Source organism: Apium graveolens, chromosome 9, assembly GCF_009905375.1.
Source record: "Apium graveolens cultivar Ventura chromosome 9, ASM990537v1, whole genome shotgun sequence".
NCBI lineage: Eukaryota > Viridiplantae > Streptophyta > Magnoliopsida > Apiales > Apiaceae > Apium > Apium graveolens.
This window is the reverse complement of record NC_133655.1, coordinates 132045756-132051237: the sequence shown is the minus strand read 5'-3', so window position 1 is coordinate 132051237 and position 5482 is coordinate 132045756. Positions and strand designations below refer to the sequence as shown.

General features: G+C 31.5%; 1 long non-coding RNA gene across 1 annotated transcript; it reads right to left on the bottom strand.

Annotated features, from left to right (window-relative positions):
- Positions 1–3059: 3059 nt before the first annotated feature.
- Positions 3060–5048, bottom strand: LOC141687402 (uncharacterized). Its single transcript, XR_012561004.1, has 2 exons — positions 4179–5048; positions 3060–3874 (listed from the first exon to the last, which is right to left on the bottom strand). It is a non-coding gene; the product is annotated as an uncharacterized LOC141687402 (long non-coding RNA).
- Positions 5049–5482: the final 434 nt, after the last annotated feature.

Genomic DNA, 5482 nt, shown 5'->3' with positions numbered 1-5482 from the left:
TCCATATTTAGTTATAATAATATAAATTATTTGTTAATATAATTAAAATGTGAATATGTGGATTACAAAATTTGGGTGAGATATATATGATATTTTTTTCATTTAAATTTGAACTTCTAATAATATACATTTCAATATGAGAATAATGGATATCGGATTAACCTGACCAAGTATGTCCTTACATCAGGTAAAGCGACCATTGTTTAACTCTTATGAACCCAAATCAACGTGATTTTTTGAACAAAATGAAAAAAAATAATTAAATAAATAAAAATATCTCTTTCATTTTTCTCATATCCTCTACATCCCCCAACTACTATCAAGTTACAACTCTATGTATAAATAATGTGCAAAATCCTATGTTCAGTGTAAAGTTATAAAATATTGTAAATGTTTATGGGTGCATTCATTTTGTAATGAATTTGATTTTAGGATATTAATATTTTTTAATACTACACAACTTATATAAGCATGGTTAAAGTGGAATAGTCCATGGATGGAAGGAGAGTACTTTAAAATTGAGTCATTAAAATGAGGTGGGTCCCTTATATTTTGTAGATTTAAGCGGACAAACACAAACTTCAATATAGAACGCAATTCACCGTGTAATTTAACCTGATATAACTACGTCAGGTTAATCTGTTACCATTTTTCTCTTTTAATACCTAATTTAGTCGACACCTCAATAATATGCTAAATTAGTTTATAATCATGTATTAAATTTATTATTATATGATTTTTTATTAAGATTTTATTTTTTAACTTATAAGTTGTGATTTATCAAACAACTTACCAACTTATAAGTAAAATTATCTAAATACATAAATAACTTATAACCATTCATTTATTTATCACTGATATAAAATTTATTCATTTACATCATAAGTTATATTTTTTAAGGTACCCAAAATGGGCCCAACTTAACATATTTAACAAATAATTATTTAATAATATTTTCATGAATATCCGTGTATTTTAAATCAACAAATCAAGTAAAAAAATATAATAATTCAATTCATTACAACATGAAAAATACTTTATATGAAGAAAAATAAAAAACACCGTAGAATTTTATAAAAAAATGCATTTAGATTCTAATTTTCACACCAAAAAAGTTTTTATGAATCAAAATAGAATTTAACAAAAAGTTATGATTAAATATAACATTACCCTACACATTTTCAGTATTACAAATATATAAAAGATTCTACACGGGATTATATATATATAGGGGGCTACTCTAATAAAAACCAATTTTAAAATAGAAACTAAAAATCAAATATATATTTTTTAAAAATTACTTCGAAATATAACACATATGATATCTAAATCGATCGTCGAGAGATGTGAAAAAATATAGTGAAATCGGATTTTTAAAAAAACTTACGGTTTGACGGGAAAAATCAAATTGAAAACGGAGGGGGAAACGCTAAAATTGGGTGGGGGAGGGTGCAAAGTAGTTGGGTGGGGTGCTTTTAAGGAGGCCATTGGATTAGGTTGAGATTAGTTCTAATTTTCTATTTTAAATTTGGTTTGTATTTGATCATGTCCCTATATATATATTTCATAAAATTGAGAATAATTGCAGTCATTAATTGTTTTTAAAAATGATGGGTATATATCATCTAATAGAATATATTATACGGTGATTAAATTTTGATATATGGGAAAATTCTCAAATCCAAGATTTGATTGTTAGAATTGATCTTCGTAATTTTGGAAAAGAAGATATGATTAAATAATACTGGAATCATATATGTGATTTTATAGCGTAGACAAACAAAATAGCACGCTTCAAAATTCACTTTGGGCTTAATCTCAAAGGTAATAAAGAAAAAAGTTTTAGACATTAAAGGAAGAAATTCTTAATTTGTATCATGCGTACAATAACAATTCCATACATCTTTCACATACAAATTATTTTCCTTTTATTATTTTGATGTAAAATTGAACCAAAACTCTAATGAACACTTACACGAATCTTGTTTAATATTGCAAGTGTGATATAGATTTATCATCAAATGATTTTGTCAAAACATTTATCATTGAGAAACGTCCAATATTAAGATTTCAACCAGAACTATTCACTACTGTATCTTCCTCCTCGAAAAGGTCGATTACAATATGAAAAAATTACATTTTTGCAACCCTAGGGTTAACTCTAATATGAATTTTACATTTACTTTTATTCATCATTGTTCCATGAATTTTGCAAAAATTATTTTATTATTATCTTAATTTTTTTTATTGGATACTATATGTTTGATAAAAGTTCTCTTAGAATATTTAACAAATATGCTTATAATAACTTATGAAGGAGCGACGATGATGCACTTTGGAGGAATTTTTGGTCGCTGGATGGCTAGTTTTATAAGCATCTCTTATTTGATGGAATGCTTGTAATTTATATCATGAGAAAGTTTTTTTTTTGTTTTGGTGGATAATTGCAGATTATTACTCTTGTATTACCTAGGTGGACAATTGCTCATTGTTACTCTAGTAGTACCCGAGTAATTTTAATTTCTACTTGTATAGAGTTTTTAAATTTTGAGATGTGCAATGCAATCAAAACTAGTAGTTCTATAGAATGTAATGTATCATACAATTTTACTATTTTTCATGTTTCTTACACGGAGTCGCCTAGTTTTTAAGTAATTTGATCTCAAAACTCAGTTAATGTTAATATCGAAGAAAGGGGATTACTGTGACGGCCTCAACCCCAGGGTCAGGAGTTGACGTCATCAATAACAACCATAAGATAAAAATTCAATGATAAAATATAACTATGACCCCTTTACCAAGATCTTTTCCAAGTTTAAGTATGATTTAGGTTACAACTATTACAACACCAACTTACACAAGCCATTCTGACACAACTAACTTAATACATCAATTCAATATACCATCTTTGGTTCAACACAACTACCTCAGAGGAGCCTGGCATGGAAGGAACTGGAACTCGACCCTGACTACCATGGAAGAATCTCTTAGGCATCTGTAATACAAATATAAAACATTTTGCAAAGGTGAGCAATCAATTGCTCAGCAGTCCCACTATATGAATAACAAGTAAAACAATTTATAATAAAACAATTATCGGAACATAAATTATAACTTGCTACAAAACAAGTAAAAATATGTATAAACTGGATATCAAAACTAGCATGCTATTTCCATTTTTAAACTCAACTGTCCCATGACAGGAATCATCAATTCGTCTGTGTTACCACGGGTATCAACCTGTCATCCGTGTTGCCATGGGTATCAATCTGTCATCCGTGGTGCCACAGTTATCAACCTGTCATCCGTGTTGCCATGGGTATCAGCCTGTCATCCGTGTTGCCACGGGTATCAACCAGTCATCCGTGTTGCCACGGGTACCAACACATTCCACGACATAGGTGGATCAAAACACTCTCTTTATCCAGTTTTCAAGAACACTTGTACCTATCTCATTTTAAAACCATTCGTTCTACCAGTACACCTATGAAATCCAGTTCACAAATCATTTCATTCGAGATAGGTACCTTTTGAAGTTACTTTTCCCCAAAACAGATTGAAAATAGTGATTTATAACTACATGGGATACGTAACTTAAAATGCATCTGTTCCATTACGAGAATAAAACATTTAGCTATTCATACGTACTGAACCATAAAATAATGGCCAGGGGTACTTTCCTTGCAGAACTTTACAACTATTACTGATTGACTTTGAGCCAACTCGGACGTTCAGGCTTAATCGTCTGACCACTAGATCACCTTGGATTCAACTTCAGCACTCAAGTTCTTTGGTTAAAGCCCTACTGAGCTTATCGACTGTCCACTAGGTTATCTTTAGTTCGATATTAACTTTTGAGTCCTTCGACTGGAACCTACAGAGTCAAAATTCTCTATGTTAGACGTCTAGGTATGCTTGACATATCCTCGCTAACAACCTACCCATATGATATTAAATCCCGACTCGTAATTATACATATTATAATAACACACACAACAGTTAGGGTTCATGTTCTCGAGAAATCGGTTTGGTGTTCGTTTTCAGAAAATACGTATACTCGTCATTTTACGAAATTAGGTTTACTGGGTTTTTCGCACAACATTCACCATAATATACAACCAAGTTTGTATAAAGTATAAGTATATATATATATATACATTTGAAGTCTCGATATTTACCGGATATGCTCCCGTATTTCCATGGTTTGATTTTCCGGAAATCGGGCAGCGTCTCCTTTGTTTATCGGACTACCCGTCGAAGCAATTCAACGTCTCCATTCTCAAGTCACAATCCAAACCAAACCAATTGCACAATTCACAATCACAATTTGAGTTAACTTGTACGACTATCACATTTAACTAACGACCGACTCGATTCTCGAAATAGCTTTTATGAACTAAATATTATTTATTGAAAATTTTAATGTAAAGGACTCATAATTAGATCATCACTGTCCACCGTCAGCTCACCGATGTTCATCGCTGACGGCGGCGGAATCAGTCGGTGCCCTAATAATTCAGGTGTTCAGGCCGATTCCACCGATTATCCAATAATTTGGCACAGAATAATTATTTTATTTCAAGAAACCAATCAATAATTCCTGCAGAAAACCAAACAATTTAAATAATTAAATAAGTCCCACACAGGCGCGTGAAACGCATGCACAACACACACAGTAACCAGAACCACAGCAACAGCCGACAACAAGCCGGAAAAATACAAGCACGGAACACAATCCTCACACACAAACAAATTAAACACATGCCATACACACAATAAACATCGTATATACATACGAATAATACATATACCAGCAGCACACACATATACATGCCGGAAAAATAAGCACAGGGCGGCAATTACCACCGGAAAAAAAATTGTACCACGAACACAGAGAAGAGAGGGGAGCTTGAGGGATTAATTGAGAGAGGAATAAGGAACAGAGATGGTGCTGCGGTAAACAAGGAGAAGTCGAGAGATTGATGAACAAAGAGGGAGAGGAGACGGTGCAAGACAGAGGAGAGAAATTGATATTTGTTATTATTTTATTTTTTTTTCTTTATCAATACGAACAACAATGATCCTGAGACTGCCATGTTGCTTTGGTTCCCATAGATTAAATACGTGTCCCAAATTCCAAATAAAAGCCTTAATTTACCCGTGCTTCACAAAATAACGAACAAGTCTACGGGTAAGAATTAACCCGAAAATTACAAAATCGGTTTTAAAATTTTATAAAAATCCCGAAACTAATAAAATAATTTTTTTCATAATTTTTAAAGCATTTTTGAAACACAACTCGTACCCGCCTTTCACAATTAACGAACCGAGCTGCACTTAAAACAATTTCAGAAAATCACGAAAATAGTCTTAAAATATTACAAATATCCTGAAGTTCATAAAAACATAAATTTCGAAATTTTAAAATAATTTTTGAAATTCAATTTATACCCGCTTGTATCAATTTTACGAATCAACGCGC